The 23,333-nt window shown below is 54.4% G+C and overlaps 1 protein-coding gene across 4 annotated transcripts in view; it reads right to left on the bottom strand.

Moving 5' to 3' along the window:
- Nucleotides 1-16,734, bottom strand: part of SYNDIG1 (synapse differentiation inducing 1) — a 214,075-nt gene extending 197,341 nt beyond the window's left edge. The window contains exon 1 of one of the 4 annotated variants that reach the window (XM_051834476.2): nucleotides 16,141-16,734. The gene's annotated coding sequence lies outside the window, so the exon portion shown is untranslated. The other 3 variants (XM_008275449.4, XM_008275450.4, XM_070051445.1) reach the window with 3 other exon arrangements.
- Between the last annotated feature and the right edge of the window lie 6,599 nt (nucleotides 16,735-23,333).

The raw sequence follows: 23,333 nt of genomic DNA, 5'->3' as shown, positions 1-23,333 counted from the left end.
CCTGGGATCCACTTCCTAATAATGAGCCTGGGAGGCAGCACATGATGGCCCAATTGCTTGGGTTCCTGCCATGCACACGGGAGACCTGGATGAAGTTCCAGGTTCCTGGCTTCAGCCTGGCCCAACTCTAGCTGTTGCAAGCATCTGGGGAGTGAACCAGCAAATAGGAGACTCTCTCTCCTCCTCTCCTTCTCTCCCTCTCTCTCTCTCTCTGCCTTTCAAATACATAATAAATCTTTAAACAACAACACTTTGATACACTAAGAATTTACGCATTGGAATATATTTACAACTCTGGAAAACAATCCACATACTAAAAATGGAAGTAGGCCGGCACCACAGCTCACTAGGCTAATCCTCCGCCTTGCGGCGCCGGCACACCGGGTTCTAGTCCCGGTTGGGGCGCCGGATTCGGTCCTGGTTGCCCCTCTTCCAGGCCAGCTCTCTGCTGTGGCCCAGGAGTGCAGTGGAGGATGGCCCAAGTGCTTGGGCCCTGCACCCCATGGGAGACCAGGAGAAGTACCTGGCTCCTGCCATCGGATCGGCGCAGCGCGCCGGCTGTGGCAGCCACTGGAGGGTGAACCAACGGCAAAAGGAAGACCTTTCTCTCTGTCTCTCTCACTGTCTACTCTGCCTGAAAAAAAAAAAAAAAAAAAAAGGAAGCAGATGATTACCTGGTGAGATGGCCTCCACTTGTCTTTCATTTCTGATCTAAAAACCTACTGTGTGCACGGCATCTGTGTCCAGTGCTGTTCTACAGACAGACACAGCAGTGCTGCCCATCTCCCATCCATGCCGTGACAGGGCCCTGACCCTCGTCTCAGGGTCTTTGCTCCCTCCCTCCCCTTGCATTTGGGTGGGCTCGGGACTCAGAGGTGCAGAAGGAAAGTGGTGGCGGGAGTGATGCGAGGTGACTCCTGAGCCAGGTTAGAGGAGCAGGCACCCGTCTCTCTGTGTGCTAGGAAGTGGGAGTTGCTGTTCCAGAAGTGCTGCCCCTCGAGGCTGCCATGCTGGGAGGCAGCCCAAGGCAGAGACCACACAGGAGCTCCTGGCACCCTGCACAGAAGCCTAGCCAGCTCCCAGCCACTCCTCTGCTCCTGGAAGAGCCCACTGCTGGTTCACACCAGGATCCTCGGTTACAGGAACTCTCTGTCCTCCCAGCAGTCTCAGCTCTAAGCCTGGCAACAGTGTATCCACTTTTACAAACAGAATTATATATTTATCTGACAGGTAGAGTGATGTAGAGAGAGAGGGTGAGACAGAGAGAGAAATGGGTAGCTTTCATCTGCTGGTTCACTCCCCAAGTGTCCACAACAGCCTGGGTCCGGCCAGGCTGAATGCACACATACTGGGCTTGGCGCTGGCTCATTGGCCAGAGGTTAACTCTATCCATTATTTTCAGAAGTCCACTATGTGTGCATTGCGTTTATTGCATTTTACCATCAGCTCAGGCAGGTGTTTCAGTTTTTTTTTTTTTTCCTAACATTTCATTTCCTTAAGTCAAGATGCACATTCTTTGCATGCATCTTGGAATTGTTTCTTGGTGGAGCCAGGAGTCGCATAAGGGGTTAAGCTTTCTTCTGCTGCGCCAGCATCCTACATGGGCACCAGTTCCTCTCCCGGCTGCTCCACTTCTGATCCAGCTCCCTGCTAATGCACCTGGAAAGGCAGTAGAAGATGGTTCAAGTCCTTGAGGCCCTGCACTCAAGTGGGAGACCTGGAAGAAGTTCCTGGCTCCTGGTTTCAGCCCCAGGCCGTTGCTGCCATTTAGGGAGTGAACCAACAAATGGAAGACCTCTCTGTCTCTCCCTCTCTCTCTGTAACTCTTTCAAATTCATTAATTAAAATAATTGTTTCTAGGTATTCAGGGACAGGGCCAAGGACAGAGACAGGAGATGGACATTAATGGAGACTGCACTGTAACTTTGAGGACAAGGGTGGATGTGACCTCCCCAGAGCACCTGGGCCCCTTCCTGATCAAGCAGCTCTAGCTGTGACTGTGAGATCCTGTTGGGAGGAAGATGGGTCCTCCCTAACTCTCCCATGCATTTTTATGATACAAATGGAGATGAGCGTTCAGTTTTCCTTATATTTCTCTGCTACTCATTTGTATTGCTTCTTCTCAACTCTCTTCTCTGTGACAGCTCGGCACTTACTAGGGAGTTGGTACCTCCCTATGGTTTGCCCTGGGGGGATTCTGAAGCACTGGTTAATGTGTTACAATGTTTGTTTCTGGCTCAGGAGAGCAATCCCCCTTTCTTATCTCAGAGGATCCGCTGTGGATGTTGGATGGTGCAAGGCAGAACTGAACCCAATACATATCACGCTTTTTCCTAAAAGTGCAGGCAATTATGAGCAAGCTTAATCTGTAACTCAAGCATCATGAGATTAACAATAACTAGGATAAAATAGAACAGGTATAACAATAGATTGTAATAGAACACAGGCGAATGTTCTCTCTCTGTCTCAAAATAGCTGACGGTGCCGTAGATCTTAGCAAGCTCAGCAGACGGTTCTGTTCCTTTTTTAATCAAAGTCTAGAACCCTCGCCTTTTCACTTTCAGGACACAGGGCACGAGTCCCCTGTGGCTTGACTGAGCTGCCAGTGTCACCATGCGCACCCTCTGGGGTCAACAGGAAGTAGAGGGACAAATTACACGAACACAAGGTTGGATCAACATTGTGAGACCACAAAGGTCAACCCGTTAAACAGATACAACCACCTAGTGATGGATGGGTGGGCGCTGCATACAGCATGTACAACCTGGACAAAGGGATGATGTAGGCCAGCACTATGGCGTAGTAGGTTAGGCATCCGCCTGAATTGCCAGCATCCCATACGGGTGCAGGTTTGAGTCCCGGCTGCTCTGCTTCCAATCCAGCTCCCTGCTTATGGCCTGAGGAAGCAGTTGAAGAAAATTCAAGTGCTTGAGTCCCTATACCCGCATGGGAGACCCAGAAGAAGCTCCTGGCTCCTGGCTTTGGATCAGCTCAGCTCTGGCCATTGTGGCCATTTGGGGAGTGAACTAGCAAATGGAAGATCTCTCTCTGTAACTCTTCCTCCCAAATAAATAAATAAATCTTAAAAAAAAAAAAAATAAAAGGCTGGGGGGAGCATGCACCCAGCACCATGGTGTGAGTTTGCATCTCTTTTCTCAGAACACAAGGTCAAACTTACGAATCGTATCTTTCTGAAATTTTCCATACACTGGTTTCTAAACATGCTTGACTGTTGGGTACCGGCAACAGTGACCTCAGACAGCAAAATCACAGGCTGGGGGGATGAGGACTTTGGAATAAACTTTTAAATTCCGCTGAGTTTGTTGTATGGGGGTGGGTAGTAGCACATTTAGTTTATCGTGTTCAGTATGTTTCTCATGGGTGTCTATCGATAAGGTATTTGATTGCAGGTGGAATGTTTTCACGCTTCCTTTATATTTAGGCATTTTATCCTCTTTCATACATTATTATGTTGTGGAGAGTTAGCATGTGACCTTGCACCAAGGCACTCTGCTTCCAAATGCCCTCAGTCCACTCTCCCGGGAGGTCCAGGCTGCCCTTGCCATGGGTCATGCTGTTGGTGACCCGCCTGCCCCCTCTCCCGGCAGACTGAGCGTGGTCACAGATGCCCTTGCTGGCCTCCCCTTGGTGCTGGACTGCCTTAGGGACTTGGCCTGTCACCAGCAGCATGTGGTGGCACAGCCAGAGTACAGAGGCTGGGCTGTCTGAACGAGCCCAAGCTGGCTCCTGTGCCTCCGTAACACCCAGTGTTACAGCACTTCCACAGGAAGTCCGACCACCCTGAGGCCGCCCTGCTGACAGTGTAGGGATAGAGTCCCTAGCTTGCTAAATATCGGTTTCTCACTGTGGCTTGCTTGCTCGCCAGCCATAAGGCCATGACAGGCCTCATTCTGGACCGGGAAGGAGGCAGGCCATGTCCTTGAGAACAAAGAAAGTAAGCACCCATGTAAGTGTGAGGCTATAAAAACCTCTCTTATGCAAATGAGAGGGCCTTTTGCCTGTGCACTGCTAAATGGCTGCGTGTGGGTCGGGGGTCCCAGCCGGCAGGTAACAAACCTCTGCTTTTGCATCCGCGACTATGCCTTGTGCATTGATTGGGAAATCAAACAACAGGACGCCTGGGTAGGGGGTCTTAGTTCCTGGCTTCACATGAGTTCAGCACAGGCCCAGACCTGGGAAGGAAGAAGCCTCCAAGTGGCTGCAGCCCCAGCCACCGGCATCATCCCAGGACAGGCCCAGATGACACGGGGCGGGGACAGGCCCAGATGACACGGGGCGGGGCCAGGCTGTCTGCACCAGGGTCCTGTTTGAATTGCTCAGCCCCAGAACCAGGAGCACACAGGGTTGGGGAGCTCAGTACGTAGCACTGCATAACTGGCATGGTAGGTGGACAGTGTGCCAGTCATGAGATCTTAGATTTAGAGCAAAAAAAAAAAAAAAAAAAAAAAAGAAAGAAAGAAATAATAAAATAAACATATAGCATAAAATTTTCCATCTTCATTTTGACTTTTACAAAAGTGGCTTTCATTAGAAGTCTAATTTACAAATGTACACAGCTCTTCCAGCATCGTAAAGCAGGGTCCTCTGCAGGGGGGACACGGACGTCCTTGTGGAGCAGCCACTCCCACACCTGCTGCAGGCTGCTGGCAGGAAGATACCGCTTCCCTGTGCAGCCACTGTGCCAGGGCCGCCCAGGTCCCCACTTGCCATCCCCACGGTCACTGTCACAGGGGCCACAAAGTGACTAAAGGCCTCCAGTACACTCTGGACATGTCTGCCAGCATTCACTCAAATTCTGGTCCATGAACTTCGCTCATGGTGTTTGCTTGGTGACTCAGAGATTCCTTACACAGCACAAATCTCTATTTAGCCACTGATCAGTGCACAGCCCAGGTACCAAGTGGACTCACGCTGCGGCACAGTCTCCCTCACAGCCCGGGTGCCCAGTGGACTCACGCTGTAGCACAGCCTCCCTCCCTGATCACAACTCAGTGCACAGCCCGGGTGCCCAGTGGACTCACGCTGCAGCACAGTCTCCCTCCCTGACCACAACTCAGTGCACAGCCCAGGTGCCCAGTGGACTCACGCTGCGGCACAGCCTCCCTCCTGGACCACAACTCAGTGCACAGCCCGGGTACCCAGTGGACTCACGCTGTAGCACAGCCTCCCTCCCGGACCACAACTCAGTGCACAGCCCGGGTGCCCAGTGGACTCACGCTGTAGCACAGCCTCCCTCACAGCCCGGGTGCCCAGTGGACTCACGCTGTAGCACAGCCCCTCTCCCTGACCACAACTCAGTGCACAGCCCTGATGCCGAGTGGACTCATACTACAACACTCCAGGTCAAGGTATAGACTCAACATTGTTTCGATCAGAATTCCAGTGTCATATTGGGATTTGAGTGTTTGCAACTAGAAACATGGTATTTTTTCTCCCTTCATCCCAGGGTTTCCTTGTTCCATGATGTAAATTTTTGTAGTTTGCTTTGTACAGATCTCACACACATTTCTTGCCACAGTTATTTCTAGATATTTCACTCATCCTCTGCCTGTTCTGCAAAAGCCACTTCAGGGTTGGGGTGGGCCCGGGTGCCAAGGGCTCCCAGAGGTGGGGATACTGGGACTGAGGGAAGAATGCCAGGAAGAAGAGATGGACGAGATGGGCCTTGAAGGAAGTAACCAAGACTCTGCCCACTGGAGAGAGACAGAGATGCAAGAGAACGTGATGTGGTGGATGTGTGCGTCTATGCACGTGTGCACACTGCATGTGCCCATGTGTTCACTGTGTGTGTGTGTACACGCATGCATGGTGGCAGGTTGGGGGTAGCAGGAGTAGCCTAGTGTTCTGGGAAGGCAGGTAAGTAGTGATGGGGCTGGCAGATGCTTGGAGACTGTCACCACAGCCTGCTCTCCTAAGCAGGTTTGTCCCATTTTGCTGGATATGAGGAGCCACTGGTGGCTTTGGAGGGGAGGGCCATGCAGGCAGATGTGTGTGCATTTTTGAAAGCTTTGTCTTCTGCTAGTCCTAGAGGTGGAGGTGAGAAGCAGGCAGCAGCACAGGGACACCTGCAGGGATGTGAGCATCCAGGTGGGAATAATGGCATAGAAGATGCAGGCAGAGGTGCCACCTACGTACATATAAGGTGGGAGCTCGGCAGGTGACAGGTCTCAGGTGTGGGTCCTAGAGGGCGTGGCGGGCACAGGATAAGTTCTCTGAGGCTGATGTCCCAGGGGCATGGGATGGCGATAGTCACGGCGCTGAGTCCTGGGGTAGGAGTCAAGAACCTGCATGAACTTACGGATGGCCCCTGACTCAGGAGGATTGCCCTTGCAGTCTTTTGACTTTTCAATGGTACTCGAGTGAGAAGGATTCAGCAGGAGCCATACTTGGACTTCTGAATTGGGCATTTTCCCAGGTCTGTGCTATATGGTCTGATCCTGGCTGGGTATGCTGGGCTGCTGCTGTCTCAGCAGCTCCCAGGCAGCCTTATGGTGCTGTGTGGCTCAGCTGTGGTGTGCAGCAGGCCAGCAGGACCCAACGCAATTTCCACTCCCCGCAATCATAGCTCATGACAGTCTACCAGGACATAACCCTCTTGTATGTCAAGAAGTATTAAGCCACCACCTATGGCGAGGGCATGGCACAGCTCAGAGAGAGAACGTGCGGGCCACCCACTCGGCATGCAGGTGTGCTCAGCAGAAGCAGGAGGGTCAGGAACAAGGAGACCAGGAGTAGGGACACACATATTCAGATGGCCATGCCCCCGAAATATTCCCCAGAGCTAATCCAGACCGAGGAGGAGGTCTCTCTCTGGGCTTCAGGTCCCCCAGAAACAATGGGGTCGCCACTGTTCTCACTCCCTAAGAAGGCACTGACGGGGGAGAGAGAGGTGTATGCAGCAGGCAGGGATTGACCCACCAGACTGCATTTCTGAGATCTCCAAGGCTCTGAACCCCAGTTCCAGGCAGAGCAGTTTTCCTGGCAGTGTCTTGGGAGAAAGATGGGAACGCGGTGCCTTGTCCTGCTGTCCTATTGCATTTGTGCTTTTTAAATGTCAGAGGACGGTGGCATTTAGAGGGGACAGTGCCAGCATGTCTGGTGGGACACCTCTGCTCTCCTGGGAGGCCTGGGAGCAGGATTCCGGGACGGACCCGCAGTGCAGATCCCCTCACCTCCGTGCTGGGAACTCCATCCTCCAAGGAAACCATGGAGAAGCAGAGAGAGAGAAGTGACCTGATCACAGGACTTCATAATAAAATGGAGCTGTCTGCATCCATTTATCCAACTCTTACAGGGGCTGTGAAGCCGTCCTCTGCATTAAGCAAGGTTCTAGCCGTGCCAAGAAAACTGGGCAACTGATGCTAGGGAGGAGGCGGGGCACAAACTTCAGAGACAAACAGCAGGACAGCAGCCAGAAAGACATGGGTTCCTGCACTGTGTGCAGCTCCTCCACTGTCAAAGCCAGGTCTGAGGGAACAGCAGGGCGGGCCAACCCTCTGCGCATCGTGGTCGCACGCAGGGTACAACAGGGACATCCAGAGTTTGTTGGGGAGTCGGGTGGAAGAGCAGACACTCCCACCCCTCCGTTGTCTTGATCTTTCTTCTCTTTCCCCTCTTGCTGCTGCATTCTGGGCCAGGCAGGAGACACTGATGCAGTAAGGCCCAAAGCTTCTGCTGGTTTCCCTGAACTGCCTCTGTGACAAGACACAAACAAGCCACGCGGGCTAGCGGGCTCCCATCTAGCCGCTCAGCTCTGCACTGACTTCCGCCCTTCCAATTCATGAACTCAGCTCTGCTTCCCCTGAAGGGGGACGCCGGCCGCTCTCCATGCATCCACCCGGGAAAGGATGGAAAGGCGAGGGCTCCACTCGGAGAGGGAAGACCCTGTCCAGCCTATGAGTCAAATCAAGCTCGCCAAGGTCACAGCTGAGTCCTGGATCCAACTGGGTCAGAAACACACAGAGTCTGGAGTATCCACCACCACACAGACACACCTGCGGTTGGGGTTCATGGTCCCACCTTGGATTCCACCAAGTACTTGGAGCACTTGACCTGACTGTCTTCACCATACCTCCTCGGGCACAGGAGCCGAGATACATCGAGTGCTCTCACCATGTGCCCCAACAAGGCTCACAGCCCCCTGCTTGCACCTGCAGCAGCACCTGAATGTTTGAAAAATGGCCCAGCTCTGGCAAAGACAAAGTGTGCAGGAGGCTGGGCCCTGCTGACAAGATGGAGAGAAGCACAGCCAACCTGGTGCCCTGGGAGACCTATGTGCCTGGCCCTGCAGGTGTGCAAGGTCCAGCCGGGAGAGCTGGGCCTGGGAGTTGGGGTGGGCAGGCACTGAGTGCCTGAAGCTTGTTTCTCCTGGGAAGATGCTGGACAAAGCAGCAGCTGGACTTCTAGCCATGGAAAAGCAAACAGCACTGCTCTGCAAACTTCCAGTCCACAAATGTTATCTCTATGGTTGGAGAATAGACTGTGACATTCCAAACTACGTCCCCAGCCGCCTTCACCCAGCCTCATACTATATCCATCATGGGAACATTCTGACTAGCCACGGTGCCCACGAATACCAAGGCAAAGGCATGGGGATGGCCGGAGCACAGGGACACAGCTGGGTAACGAGCCCCTTCCTCTGAGCAGCACCTTCCTCTGGTTCTTCCAGCCAAGCTTTAAAGTAAAGCACGGTGGGGCTGGCACTGTGGCATAGCAGGTAAAGCTGCCGCCTGCAGTGCCAGCATCCCACATGTGCACTGGTTCAAGTCCCAGCTGCTCCACTTCCGATTCAGCTCCCTGCTAATGCACCTGGGAAAGCAGTGGAAGATAGCCCAAGTCCTCAGGCCCCTGCACCCACATGGGAGACCAAGAAGAAGCTCTTGGCTCCTGGTTTTGGATTGGCCCAGCTCTGGTCATTGTGACCATTTGAGGAGTGAACCGGCAGATGGAAAACACCTCTCTCTCTGCCTCTGCCTCTCTGTAACTCTGTCTTTCAAATAAAAAGAAATAAATCTTTACAAAAAGAGAGAAACACAGTAAGAAGGAAATGCACAGACTAAACAACAAAGCAGATGATTTGTCTTTACAGGGAAAAAAAACTGAGCTTTTAACAGAAATGCATCTCAGTGAGGGAATTTAGAGACCGGGCTCGTATCAGAGCAGTGAAAGGGCTGGACCATATCTCTGGGTTTAGCATGCACCAGAAAAACTATAAAACAGAGGGCACATTCATGCATCAACTCCTCCTTCTTGGTTCAGGAACAGCTGGTCCCCAGGGGTATTGTGAGGGACGGGAGAGTGACGGTCGGATGGTTGACAGGCAAGGCATGAGGCACAGGCTTTGAGAGTGACGGTCAGATGATGACAGGCAATGGCTGTGGCACAGGTTTTCAAAGCTGGGCGAGGGCTGGTGCCAGGGCCCTTCTGTGCTCCTCCTGCACACAGGGCGGGGTGGCCATGGGAGCCCTGGCTCAGATGCTCAGCTCTCCTTCCGTGTCAACCCAAGAGCATCAGAGCTGCCAGGCCCAGGCCAGACCCTGTGCTCAGATGCTGTCTACAAACAGCAGGCACCATCTGCCTGCTGCATCTGTAACTCCCTTGGCCTTACCAGTGCTGCCCTTTCCCCCACAGTGAACCCAGTGGGTAGGGACACACCTCCTGCCAAGGACGCATGCCACGGTGATGGGCTAGGATTAAGTCACAAATTTCAGGGATGAAGACTGACCAGAAACACAGTCAGGCTTTCTCAAGGTGCTTTTACACACTGCAAGTCATCAACAGTGGAGCTGGTTCCAACCATTCCAGGATGAGTTAGGAGTCCCTGGGATCCACACTGAGGCTCCCAATCCCATCCCAAGATATAATCCCATTACAGTCCTCAGAGGGAAACCCTCCTACGTCAAACCTGCTTCAGCTAACAGTCTGTGAAGACCAAGATAATGGGAATGAGTTGCGAAGTGCACCCTGGGCACAGGCATTAGGGGCTGTGGTGCAGATGCCCATGCCCCATAGCAGCAAGCTGGTGTTCCAGGGGCCTGGGTTATTTCTTATTCATGTGCATTCAGGGAGGTAGCAGGCATACAGCAGGCACTGGCTCAGTACTTGGATCCCTGCCACCCACGTGGGAGACCTGGACTGAGTTCCAAACTCCTGGCTTCAGTCTGGTTGAGCCTGGCTTTTGTGAACATTTGGGAAGTGAACCAGTAGGTGGGAGATTCTCTCTCTCTCTCTCTCTCTCTCTCTCTCTCTCTCTCTCCTCTCTCAAACTAAAATAAATCTTTAAAAGCATACTGCAGTTAGCCCTAGAAGTACTTAGGACCTAAACCCAATAGTTCAGGCTAAACACTGATTTGAGCTTGAAGAACAAAACTCCTATGCAAATTCCTCCTATGCTAATAAGCAAGCAAAGTTGTGTTCTGACTTGTGCGTTGGGAAGCAGCCTCTGCTTCTGTTACTCTCTCTCCATGTGCACGGGGTTTCTCAGGGAGGTCATTCTTGGTGCGGGAGCTCCCCTGTTCATGTCGCTCAGCATCTCCTCTAACTTTATTGTAGGCAGTTTAGCAGGTTATCTGTCATAAGATAGTTTGCCATGATTGGCAGACTGTGCTCTAAGCCACGAGATGCACACCAACCATCATGCAGTATCAGGGGCGGCTGGTGGTCAGCTGGTCATTTGGTTGAAAATATTTCCTTTCAGGAAAGTGTCCTAATGTGACACAACACAGCTCAGTGTCACAAAGGTGGGGATGCTGGGAGACCGGCGCCGTGGCTCACTTGGTTAATCCTCTGCCTGCGGCGCCGGCATCCCATATGGGCGCTGGGCTCTAGTCACGATTGCTCCTCTTCCAGTCCAGCTCTCTGCTGTGGCCCAGGAGTGCAGTGGAGGATGGCCCAAGTGCTTGGGCCCCTGCACCTGCATGGGAGACCAGGAGGAGGCACCTGGCTCCTGGCTTTGGATTAGTGCAGCACTGGCCATGGCGGCCATTTGGGGAGTGAATCAGTGTAAGGAAGACCTTTCTCTCTGTCTCTCTCTCTCACTGTCTACAACTCTACCTGTCAAATTAAAAAAAAAAAAAAAAGATAGGGATGCCATTGCTCATACACTCTCTGTCCCTGTTCCCTGTAAATGTGTGGCAAGCCTGACTGCTTCCATGACTCTCGAATGCACACATGTATGTGTCCTTAGGCCCCGTGGCTATGTGTCTATACCGCCCCTGTTCTGGCTCCTGCCATGAGAAGTTGTAGCAGCAGCTTAAGGGGCAGGCATGGAGGCAGCACTGTGGCACAGCAGGTTAAGCTGCCACAGGCAACACGGGCATCCGATAGGGGAACCAGTGTGAATCCCGGCTGCTCCACTTCCAATCAAGCTCCCCGCTAATGGCCTGGGAAGGCAGCAGAAGATGGCCCAAGGGCTTGGGCCCCTGACACCTACAGACATGGATGAAGCTCCTGGCCTTGGCCTGGCCACTGCAGCCATCTGGGGAGTGAACCAGCAGATAGAAGATCTCTTCCTCTCTGTGTCTCTCCCTCTCTGTGAGTCTCTCCTTCAAATAAGTAAACACATCTTTAAAAGAACACAAAAGATGTGAGCTCCTTTTGTTTTCTCAAACACCGAGTGACTGCGCTCAGTCCAACACTCAAGCATCCTCAGCTGAGACTCTCCGCGGTGTAATGAGGGGGTGACACCATTAACATTTGGTTTTTCCCATTCTAGAAAGAATGTTGCTGACAGAGACAGCATCTCACAAAAGTGATTCGCCTGAGCTCGGTCACCAGCAGACAGCAGAGCGGGAGCTGACACCCAAGTCTTCTCACAGGCACTCCAGAAATTACCATGGGGGTGGGGTGGCCCCCAGGCAGCAGACCACCTGCAAGCAGGTCCCCTACTCAGTCTTCTTCCACCCCAGCTGAAACCTGGGGCAGAAGCAGAGCACTGACGCCCCAGGAGGAAATAAAACACTTCTCTCCAAAGCCGATGTTGACAAACTCTCAGAAACAGTATGACATTTGAAACTTGCAGAGAACCTGGAACACTCTGGGTTCTTAAAACCACCTGCTGCTATCTTCACTATTCCAGCTACGCATGGTAAGTACACTGGGTGGACACCTGGGCAGCCCACCTTCAACGTGCTGGGTGCTGTTTGCTTTCTGACTCCTGGGCATGGCGTCCTCAGCATTATGACGCCAGGGACAACAGCCACAGCCACAAAACAGCTCATGTCGGCACATCCCACTGGGCAGTTGTGTGTGACTTCCGTTTGAGGCCATGGGCTGCCTGCCACTCATTCACAGCCTACGTTGTTGCTGAGGCTGACACGTGTACTAGTAAACAGTCAGTCCCTCCCACCCCAACCCATGCCACCAGAGGATTTAGTGGTTTGTTATCTGGAATACAAAACTGCTCACCTACAAGATGGCTATTTGCAGGCCTGCGCCGCGGCTCAATAGGCTAATCCTCTGCCTTGCGGCGCCGGCACACCGGGTTCTAGTCCCGGTCGGGGCACCGGATTCTGTCCTGGTTGCCCCTCTTCCAGGCTAGCTCTCTGCTGTGGCCAGGGAGTGCAGTGGGGGATGGCCCAAGTGCTTGGGCCCTGCACCCCATGGGAGACCAGGAGAAGCACCTGGCTCCTGCCATCGGATCAGCGCAGTGCGCCGGCCGCAGTGGCCATTGGAGGGTGAACCAACGGCAAAGGAAGACCTTTCTCTCAGTCTCTCTCTCTCACTATCCACTCTGCCTGTCAAAAAAAAAAAAAAAAAAAAAAAAGAAGAAGAAGAAGAAGAAAGATGGCTATTTGCCTTATATCAGGTCAACTAAGGTTGCCTTTTCTTCTAAAGATTTTTTTTATTTATTTATTTATCTGGGAGGCAGAGTTACAGAAGAGACAGAGAGAAAGCTCTTCCATCCACTGGATCACTCCTCAAATAGCCCCAAAGGCTGGAGCTGAACCAATCCAAAGCCAGGAGGCTCCCACATGGGTACAGGGGCCCAAGCATTTGGGTCATCTTCCACTGCTTTCCAGGGACATTAGCAGGAAGCTGGATGGGAAGTGGAGCAGCTGGGACTCAAACTGGCCCCCATATGGGATGCTGGGGTCACAGGAAGAGGCTTAGCCTACTAAGCCACAGCGCCAGCCTCCTAGGGTGCCTTTATATAGTGTACCTTATGAAAGTATTCAATGTCTGACTGACTCCTCCAAGAACATGGACCCTCACTGATAGTTTCCAGGCTGAGCTTTCCTGTGAAGGGCCATGCAAAGGTGTACGGTGTGGGGGGCTGTGCCAGGGAGGACAGGCTCTCTCACTGACACCCATGCCCTCTTCCCTGGGCGTGCTAAGCTCCCAGTGAGCAGAAGTCCCAAGTGGCCTCCCACCCAGCACGGCCCAGCTTGGAGGGCCCCACACGTGTGACCCGTTTGACAATCTAGCCTTTCCTTATTAATAGATGACACATTCAGTTCTCTCCCTGAACCTCAGAATAGCACCAACTAGTGTCTCAGCTAGAAAACTTACATAAGAAAATATCTCCTTATCCTCTTATAATAGCAATCCCTCCCTGGAAAATAGGAGTTCAAGGTAATGAGAAAGATGAGTCAAGTCCAGGGCAGAACTTCTGTGTCAATGCTAAATGTGGAAGAAATTAATTGCTTATTATGCATGAATTGAGTTTTAACATTTCTTTAGCAAAAAGAATAAAAAAAGTTATTTTGCCTCTCCTGGTTCAACTAGAATGTTGTTCATGCCCTGTACATCAACTGAAAGAAGCTAAATCCATTGCTTTAACATGTCTTCTTGTGGGCCGGCATTGTAGCCCCGCAGGTGCCAGTTCCAGTCCCAGCTGCTCCGCTTCCAATCCAGCTCCCTGCTAATGTGCCTGGGAAAAGCGGTGGAAGATGGCCCAAGTGCTTAGGCCCCTGCACCCATGTGGGAGACCTGGGTGAAGCTCCTGGCTCTTGGCTTGCACCTGGACCAGCCCTGGCCATCATGGCCATCTGGGGGAGTGAACAAGAGGACGGAAGATCTCTGTCTCTGTAACTCTTTCAAAATAAATAAATAAATCTTAGGGAAAAAAAAAAACTCAAAAAGACTTTTGCTCCTGATCTTAAATTCCCTCCTGCTCTCCAAAGCCACAAAGAATGTTAGCAACTTTTCTTTTTCTACCTTAAAATCAAACTGGGGTGGAGCCTGATTTTATCTTAACTTCATCTGCCTTCTAATACGCTCATTAAAAACAGTCATTTCTCATGGGCAGGTGTTGGAAAGACATTTAGATGTGAGCAAGCAAGGGCGGCTCCTGACTGCTTAATGGCCGAAATGACTGGGGGAGGGGGCACGCACCAAGCTTTATTTCTGTGGACTACTGAAATTTGCCAGGATCCAAAAGTTTAAAAACAGGTTCCCCCGTTGTCTCCTTAATGTCACAAGGCCCTCTGCCTTACACAGTCAGGTTTCACGCTGGAGGTGGGGGGTAGGACTGGACCAGGCTTTGAAGGGTTGCAAACCCAGCAGGGCTCCTGGCAAAGGGGAGGATGCTGGAGGAGCAGGGACCCCAGGGCGGAGGGAGGGGGATCCCGAGCTGCCGGAGGACGCCTCTCAGCTCATCCACAGGCCCTGCACCTGTGGTCTGGATCTCCAAAACAGCGGCCAACACGCTTACTAGGCGCGGCGGCAAGCAACTCAGCTGCCAATTTGGCTCCAGCCCTCTGGCCATAACCGACCTTGGGGACTTCTGTTCGCCAGGGCTGCTGAGATCTAGACGCCTCTTGAACGCCACTTCCCACGGCGACGGCCGCAGTACAACAAGGAAAAGTTGGCTGGCTCTGAGGCTTGTGGCCAGGCCGCTGCCCACAGGCTGCAGGTCTGCACAACGCCACCGCCTCCCGCTCTGGGCTCAGACCAAGCCTGCCGACCCCGCAGGAGGGGGACGGGCAGATACGCGGACACACGCGCGCGCGCGAGTCCCACACTGTCCACTTCTACCGGCTAGTGCCCAGCCTCGGGGTCCCCCAATCTGCCCAGCCCTGGGCCAGCGTCTGCTGCACTGAACGTGGGGACGTGGCCAGGGAAGGCGCAGGCTTTAGTCCCGGCCAGGAGCGCAGCGCATCTGACGCCGCAGGAGGGCTGCGCGCACCTTAAGTCTTGGTGCCAAGCGCCCGAGAGTCTCATGCCAGGGAACCCCCAGGTGAGCGAAGGCTCCCAGAACGCCCCTTCCTCCTGTTCTTCAGAGAAGCCGAGACACTCCCCTCCCTCCCCCCAGCAGGCACTCTAAAGCTGGGCAGCACGCACCCACAGAGCAGGGGTCTTAACAGAGAGCGCACGCAGACCCAAGCCCCTGCCTAAGAAAAGTGCCCAACTCCGCCGGTGACCCAATCCTCTCAATCTCTCTGCTGCTTCCACAGCGCACACGAAGAGGCAGAAATCACACCCCGCGAAAGCGAAACCCCAAAGCGCATCCATGTGCTGGCTCCCATTTAAGGCACCGGAGCTGGCGGTCCCGGGGCTGCAGGCTGGAGCGGCTGCCAGGGCACCGACAGCCCGCGAAAGCCGCCGTAGCCCGGCTGGGAGTCCTCATCCCGAGCGCGCTCGCACCCTCGCCTTCCTTTTCCCTTTGCCTGGGCGAATCTAAGTCCGCTTCGCTCCTGGGTCCCCAGCTCCGCGGCCGCCCCGCTCACCAGCCCTAGCTGGTCTCCGCTGGGTCTCCTGAACCCGCTCGCCGCGCGCCCCCTTGGCTCCGGGCACCCAGACACCACTGAGCTCCCGGGTCTCGGGTTCGCCAGCTCCCTGCGACTTCGCACGGCGGCCCCGCCGCGTCCCCGGAGCGCCCGGGGTGGCGAGGCGCCAGGGTGCAGCCTGGGCGGCAGGCAGCCGGCCCGTGCCCCCGCATCTTCCTGGCCAGCTCCTCTCTGCCCTTCTGCCCAGCGACCCCGCGCCTACAGGTCCCGCTGCCTAGACCACCGCGACTTACCGAGGGTGCCACGCCGCCGCCGGGTCTGCGCGCTCCGAGGCGGAGCCAGGACGCCAGCCCGCGCCGGGGGCCGCCCCCTGCGCCCGCTGTCAACGACACCCCGCCTCGCAACCTCCGGACCCTCCGTCCACCGCACGGCCGGGGGGCTCGGGACTTACCTCCGGGACAAGGTGACCCGGCTGGTGCGCCCCAGTGGCCGTCCTCTCGCGCGTCTCCGGGGCGAGCAAGCGTGCGGGGCTCGGGGCGGTGCGGCGCCCGCCTCTGCTGCTTGGCTCCGCGGCTCTCCTCCTCTGCCCTCCCCTCGCCTCCGCTCCGCTCCGCTCTGCACGGCGCCACTGCCGGCCGGGCGATCGCCGCCAGCGCCCGCGGCTGCCCCGCGCGTACCAGAGCGCCAAGCGCGGGGCAGCGGGGGCAGCCGGGGCGGCAGCGCGGAGCCCCGAGTGGCGGCTGCGCCCGGGTGTAGCCGGCACCTCTCGGCTCCGCGGGAAAGGGAAGGGCGTGTGGTGGCTCTCGAGGTCGGCAAGCGCCTGGCCCGCGGGCTGGGCGAGGGGCATCCGGGAGCGCGCGGCTCCGCTCGCCGAGCCCGGCGACGCGCGTGCGGGAGGCGGTGGCCGTGGGGCCTCCCGGGAGGGCGGCAGCGAGGAGGAGGAAGAGGGAGCGGCCCCGCGAGAGGGTGGTGGCCGCCGCCAACTTTGCCCCAAGCCAGCGGGGCCGGTGGCCTGGGGCGGAGTCTGGAACCGCAAGGGCGACAGCGACGGGGGGGCGGGGAGAGAAGGGGACACCCGCTGGGGACCGGGAGGACAAGAATTTGCAGCCCGACTCTGGGAAGCGCTGGCTCCCCCCGGTCCTAGAGGCCTCCCCAGACTCCGGTTAGGATTGGAGATTCCTAGGGACCCACTGTATAGGTCGGGCGAGCGCGCAGGTCCTGGCCAGCGAAGCCCAGGGGGCGAAAGCGGACGAGAGAATCAGACCCCGAGAGTCCCTCGCGCCCCTAGCAGCCTCTGCGCGCAGCTGGGACGGGAAGGAAGGCAGGGCGGCGGAGGGTTCCGCTGGACGCGCGGACCAAGGCGCGAGGGTCCCTCTTTCCGGGAGGATGGGGGCAGTGCTGTTTTCGTCTTAGATCCCGTAGGGAATGAACTATGGCCAATGCGTCAGAAGGAGGATCAAAAGTTTCCAGAAACGTCTGTGTGAGCCTCAGGCAGAGCCCCCGTCGGACACCTTGGTTCCCGCACTCTAGGGCAAGGTGGGCCACGCCCCATGGACCTGATCCCTGCTTCCCGAAGAGCACTCCCACCAGCCCTGGAAACCTGCCCTTTGCCCCCTGAGGTGGTGCTGCCGGCTCCTAGGCCCCTCCCCGGGCCTCTTCCGGGGCGTGGTTTACACTGGGCTGGGGTTGGAGGTGATGCTGGAAGCTGGAAGGCGGAAGCCCCTCCCCACTCCCCTTTACAAGACTTCTAAGGGACCTTGCCCCAGCTCTGAGAGGAGGCAGCAGCAGGAGCAGGTCCAGGGGACCCCCCGTCCTCGTCTCCATCTCTGTAGCCTCACTGGGCACCACTGGGGGTCTTTAGATCTCCCGGGAGTCCTGAGGCTTGGGGTCTGGAACCTTCAGAAAAGCACACTGTTGGCTGATCCCACCTGGCAGAGCTGCTGACGCGGGACAGAAGGGCAGCCTTATCCCAGCGAAGCCTGCGCCCAGGTCCTTCCCAAAACCCAGTGTTCCAATCAACCAGCCACGCGGCTGGCCTACAGGCTTAGATCCCTTGGAGGGGGCGAGAAGTCTGCATTCCCGTGGGCAGCCACTGGCAGTCGCCCCTTTTTGTTTACACTTAAACATATGAATGGAGGGTTCCCCTTTTTGTTTACACTTAAACATATGAATGGAGACTTCCCCGCACAGACAATTAGGCTAAGGAGATTCCAGGAAGAGACAGGAAGAACCTTATTTCACTGCTAAACTTCTCACAAGAGATGATGTAGGTAATCAGTCACACCTCTGTTAAGAGGAAGAACCTTATCGGGAACTCTTTAGTCTTTTTGATATGTAAATCTTTTTGCCCAGGAGGCTGTCTGCCTGGTGCAGCCAGGGCTCTCTTCTGCCTCTGGGCACCCTGTCAGTGAGTTTCAAGTTGGACTGTCTGTGATAGCGCGCAGGTGCAGCAGCAAAGGTAAGGGCACACGCGCAATCCCTTTCAAACGCCAGGCTGCAGAAGGTGAAGACAGAAAATGCCATTGCAGCTGCCACCTGCATTGGTGGTCTTGTGGACGTGGAATGCGTGCTTGGACCATATCCAGCTGGAGGCTTTGGAACTTAGGGCCACGCTCTTTCCAGGTGAGGCGTGGGGTTGCATTTCCTACAACTTTCTGAGGCTTCATTCTCTGAAGCTGCCTCACCCCATGTAGCATTTCAACATTCTCATCTATTGTGTGGTGCAATGGATGTGTGATTCCTCTCTCCCAGTTAAAGGATGGGCTGTCAGTACGTGGTAGACTTGTACAACCATCTCCTTGGGCACAGCTCACTGACTGAATAAATACCTACTGGAGTGTTAATGATTATTTTTTTAAAAAGCCATAATGGACTGTGACTTAAAAAAGGTAGTTGCTGGGCTGGGTGTTTAGCCTAGCAGTTAAGAAGCACCTGGGTTCAATACCCGGCTCTGGCTCCTGACTCCAGCTACCTGCTAATGCAGACCCTGGGAGGCAGCAGCCTTGGCTCAAGTATTTGGGTTACTGCCACTCACATGGAAACCTGAATTGAATTTCCAGCTCCCAACTTTGGTTTCAGACTTGCATTTGGGGAGCTAACCAGTCCGGTAGATGGAGGATCTCTCTCTCTGTCTCTCTGTCTCTGTCTCTCCCCCTCCCTCTCCCTCTCCTTCACTCTCATTTTCACTCTCACTCTCTTTTAAATAAATGAATAAATAGGTAAATAAAAAAAACAGACATCTACTGAAGAAAAGATTTAGTTTGAAAGAAAGAAAAGTAAGTTCACCATGGAGTTTAAAAATGCTTTATGCTTATTTCTCCTGTGCTACTACCTTAGCTTCAAAAACCCCAGATGTCTGTCTCCTTAACATACTGCTTCACACACATGCACACACCTCAGTGCTTCTGCAAACTAAACGGCCCTGACACTGCCTTACAAAAGAAGCTCCCAGGGCCTGGGATCCTGAGTGAAGTCAGGATCTCCAGAGCAGATATGGCAGCTCAGGGAAGGGACTCTGGGCTCCTGGGCTCCAAGGTGATCCAGAATGGTGCTGCACATGTGGGGCCATCCCTCACGTGAGGCTCCCGAGCACTTGCTTGGTGGGCTGTTGTAACCATCATGCTGTGACACAACATGAAAATGAAGGCTTGCAAGAGAGCCAGGGAGGAACTGTCCCATAGCAAGCGGTGGCAGGATGTGGTAGAAACTGCCAGATCTCTTGGAAATTGGGTAACTTCTCTGCAAGGCTTAAGTGTCTCAGGAGAGATTACAGGCACCCAGAGCTGGGAGAGGGCACGGGGGTTGAGTCCCGGGCTCTGAGCTGTCACTCAGCCAGAGCATACGCTGTCAAGCCTTGGGCCAACAGCCAGAAGGAGCCTCCATGCCCAGAGGTGGGAGATTCGATGAGTTTCTCAAACAGGAAGTATTCCCCCATCATGTCTTGAATGAAACAGCTTTAGCCTGGTGGGTGGGCAGGGGTGGGGGTGGGGGAAGTGTTCAAAATCCCCCAGGATGGGGTGTCTAGGGTTTGGGGGTGAGCAGCACCTGCTTGCTTCACAGATGTAAAGGCTCAGCCTCCAGTGCTGACCGCCACACAAAAGACAAAGAAATCATACACACTGTTTTAAAGGCTTCTTTTGCATCTCCTCCACCGCAAATTTATTAAATTGTTTGTCTTGATGGCATCCAAGAGCTGCAAACCACACTGCCTTATTCAAGTTGCATCTCATTTTGTCGGAGAAGGGGAGCTAGATGGTCCTTTATACTTCAGTACTTCAATGGAGACCTCCTAGAGGAGGCTCGGGGTGGGGGCAGGGACATGAATTACTATCAAAAAATAAAGGGGATGGGGCCAGCGTTACCGCTCAGCGGGGTTACGCCTTTGCCTGTGGACACCAGCATCTCATATCGGAGAACCAGTTCAAGTCCCGCCTGCTCCATTTCCAATCCAGCTCCCTGCTAATACACCTGGGAAAGCAGCAGAAGATGGCTCAAGTGTTTGGGTCCCTATCACCCACATGGGAGACCTGGGTGGAGTTCCAGGCTCCTGGCTTTGGCCTGGCTCAGCCCCCAAAATTGCAGCCATTTGGGAAGTGAAGCGGCAGATGGAAGATCCCTGTATCTCTGTCTTTCCAATTCTGTCATTCTGCCTTTCAAGTAAATGAATACATATTTTAAAAAAAGAAAAGAAAAGAAAGGGGAAAAGATTAAAAATCTAGAAAACGTTTGACACATCTTTGATGTGAAAATTTAGAACTACTGGGGCTGGCACTGTGGCATACCTGGTAAAGCTGCTGCCTGCAGTGCTGGCATCCCATATGGGTGCCAGTTCAAGTCCCGCCTGCTCCACTTCCAATCCAGCTCTCTGCTGTGGCCTGGGAAAGCAGTAGAAGATGGCCCAAGTCCTTGGGCCCCTGTACCAGTGTGAGAGACTCCTGACTTCAGATCAGTGCAGCTCCAGCAGTTGTGGCCATTTGGGGAGTGAACCAGTGCATGGAAGACCTCTCTCTTTTTCTGTCTCCCTCTCTGCCTTCACCTTTGACTCTCTGTAACTCTGCCTTTCAAAAAGTAAATAAATCCTTAAAAAAGAAAAAGAAAGTTCAGAGCTGGAAAAATGATGCAAAAGATCATCAGGAGGTCAGAGTCACTGTGACCTTGATAATCTCCCAGGCTGTGAACACCAGCATCTCATATCAGAGAACCAGTTCAAGTCCCAGCTGCTCCACTTCCAATCCAGCTCCCTGCTAATGCACCTGGGAAAGCAGCAGAGGATGGCTCAAGTGTTTGGGTCCCTGCCACCCACATGGGAGACCTGGATGGGAGACCTATGAGGTTCCAGGGAGGAGGCAGTTCCACCAGGCTGAGCAGAGAAGCTACCAGCTCCAGACCCTGTCTACTGACTATACTCTTACCTCTGCATCTGCCACTTCTCCTTGGCGGGAAGAGAGAATCCTACCATGTCTTAAACAGCTTCCCTCATACTAGTGAGTCTGTTGTCATTGCTGCATAACCTATACCCCCAACTCTGTGGCTTGCTCACTGTTCTGTGAGTCACCAGTGTGGGTTGAACCAGTGGGTGCTGTCTAGGCCCCCTGTGCACCTGCAGTCAGCTGGCATCAAGGCCTTACCCACATTCTCTGGCCGGGGTTGGCTGTGGCCCACAAGTCCCTCCTCATCCAGGATCCTGGCCCAGAACCTTCCTGAAGTCCTGCTGCAAGTGAACAGCAACAAGCAAGGAAAGGCGAGGTTCCTTCTGGGATCTGACTCCCCAGGCTGACAGCACTCTGTCTTGTGGCCCACAGCAGAGCAAGTTGTCCTGCCAGACTCAGGAGATGAGGGCACGGCCTCCACTTCTGATGGGAGAAACCTTCAAGTCATGCGTAAAATGAGCATGAGATGAGGACTGAGAGGGACCTATGGCCATGCCTAACCAGGATGCACACCTGGAAAGTGAGGTGTTTTATAACTCAACCTCACGAACTCTTTTTTTCTTTTAAGATGTATTTATTTATTTAAAAGGCAGAGTTACAAAGGCAGAGACTGAGAGAGACAGAGGTCTTCCATCCTCTGGTTCATTCTTCAGATGGCTGCAATGGCCCAGAGCTGAGCTGATCCAAAGCCAGGAGCATCTTCCAGGTCTCCCACGTGGGTGCAGGGATCCAAGGACTTGGGCCATCTTCCACTGCTTTCCCAGGCCCTAAACAGAGAACTGGATCAGAAGAGGAGCAGCCAGGACTTGAACCGGGGTCCATATGGGATGCTGGCACCACAGACAGAAGCTTAGCCCACTACACCATGGCTCCAGTCCCACCTGCTGCTTTCAGCCATGCTCTGTGCCTCCTCATCATCACTGAAGTGACAACACCACCATCACGCACTGCTTGGCCCTGCATGAGTCCAGGTTATGCTCAAAGGGCCCTGCATGCTTTCCCTGTGCAGAGTCCCCTGGTTCTTGTTCTTAAAGACATGTGGCAAGGGCAGGGAGGCTACTGGGTGAGTTTTCCAGGGAAGATGAGAGGAGTGGAAACTTCCCCATCTGGTGCTGATGCTGAGAGTCTTGGCACCTCAGTGACTGGAGTGCTGAGTGTGGGGGACACTGCTCTGTGGGCTGCAGACGTCACAGAGCCCGCTGATCACCCCACCTGCCCACTCCCCAGCATCTGCTAGGGATTTGCTCCCTGGAGATGCCTCCCATCTTCCTTTTGTTCCTGGGATAGCTGTGACGCTGCTCACAAAAGCACAAAAACGTGTGCTGTCTACTCCCTTCCTACCTGTACAGCCGGAGTCTGGACAGACTCTGGGCGTGCCTAGGAGGTGGATAATGGGCCAGGTACCTGGAACAGACACAGGCCTTAGAGTCTGGCCAGGCAAGGTTGAACTCCAACTCTTCTGTCTTCTCCCTGGTTGACATCGGCAGCTCCTTAACACCTTGCAGTATCAGTTGCTCTGTCAATACAATGGGCATAAAGGCGTTGGCTATGGAGGGCTGGTCCAGGTACCTGCAAGCAGTGAGCACACAGAGCAGCAGCTGAGGTCCTCTTGGGCCTCGCTGTCATATGGGCTGGCTTTGAAACCCTTTGAAGATACCCCCTTCCCTGCAGGCCTGGCTGAAGCTTCGGGAGCAGACTTGGGTATTCGTCCCCTTGCTGTCTTTCCGCCCTCCCTGCTGAGTGGCTCTGCTCCGCCACACTCAGGGTTCCACAGACTGTCAGCCACCCTTTGCTTCAAGACCTTGGGTGTTAATGTGATCCTTCGGTGATAGCATCCCTGTGTGGTGCCAGGGCAACAGGGCGGCTCAGCATCTCACAGGTCATCCCAGGGAACCACAAGGTTTGCTTACGGCTGTCTGGTCGGGAGAGGCCCTGGACCTTTAGCCGGGGTTCTGCCCACTCACACAGCTGGCAGCCCCCAACCCAAGAGAAAGGGCGCAGTGCGGCCGGCGCCGCGGCTCACTAGGCTAATCCTCCGCCTAGCGGCGCTGGCACACCGGGTTCTAGTCCCGGTCGGGGCACCGGATTCTGTCCCGGTTGCCCCTCTTCCAGGCCAGCCCTCTGCTGTGGCCAGGGAGTGCAGTGGAGGATGGCCCAGGTGCTTGGGCCCTGCACCCCATGGGAGACCAGGAAAAGCACCTGGCTCCTGGCTCCT

Source organism: Oryctolagus cuniculus, chromosome 11 (assembly GCF_964237555.1).
Source record: "Oryctolagus cuniculus chromosome 11, mOryCun1.1, whole genome shotgun sequence".
NCBI classification, from domain to species: domain Eukaryota; kingdom Metazoa; phylum Chordata; class Mammalia; order Lagomorpha; family Leporidae; genus Oryctolagus; species Oryctolagus cuniculus.
The sequence above is the reverse complement of the archived record's forward strand: the minus strand, read 5'-3'. Positions and strand labels throughout refer to the sequence as shown.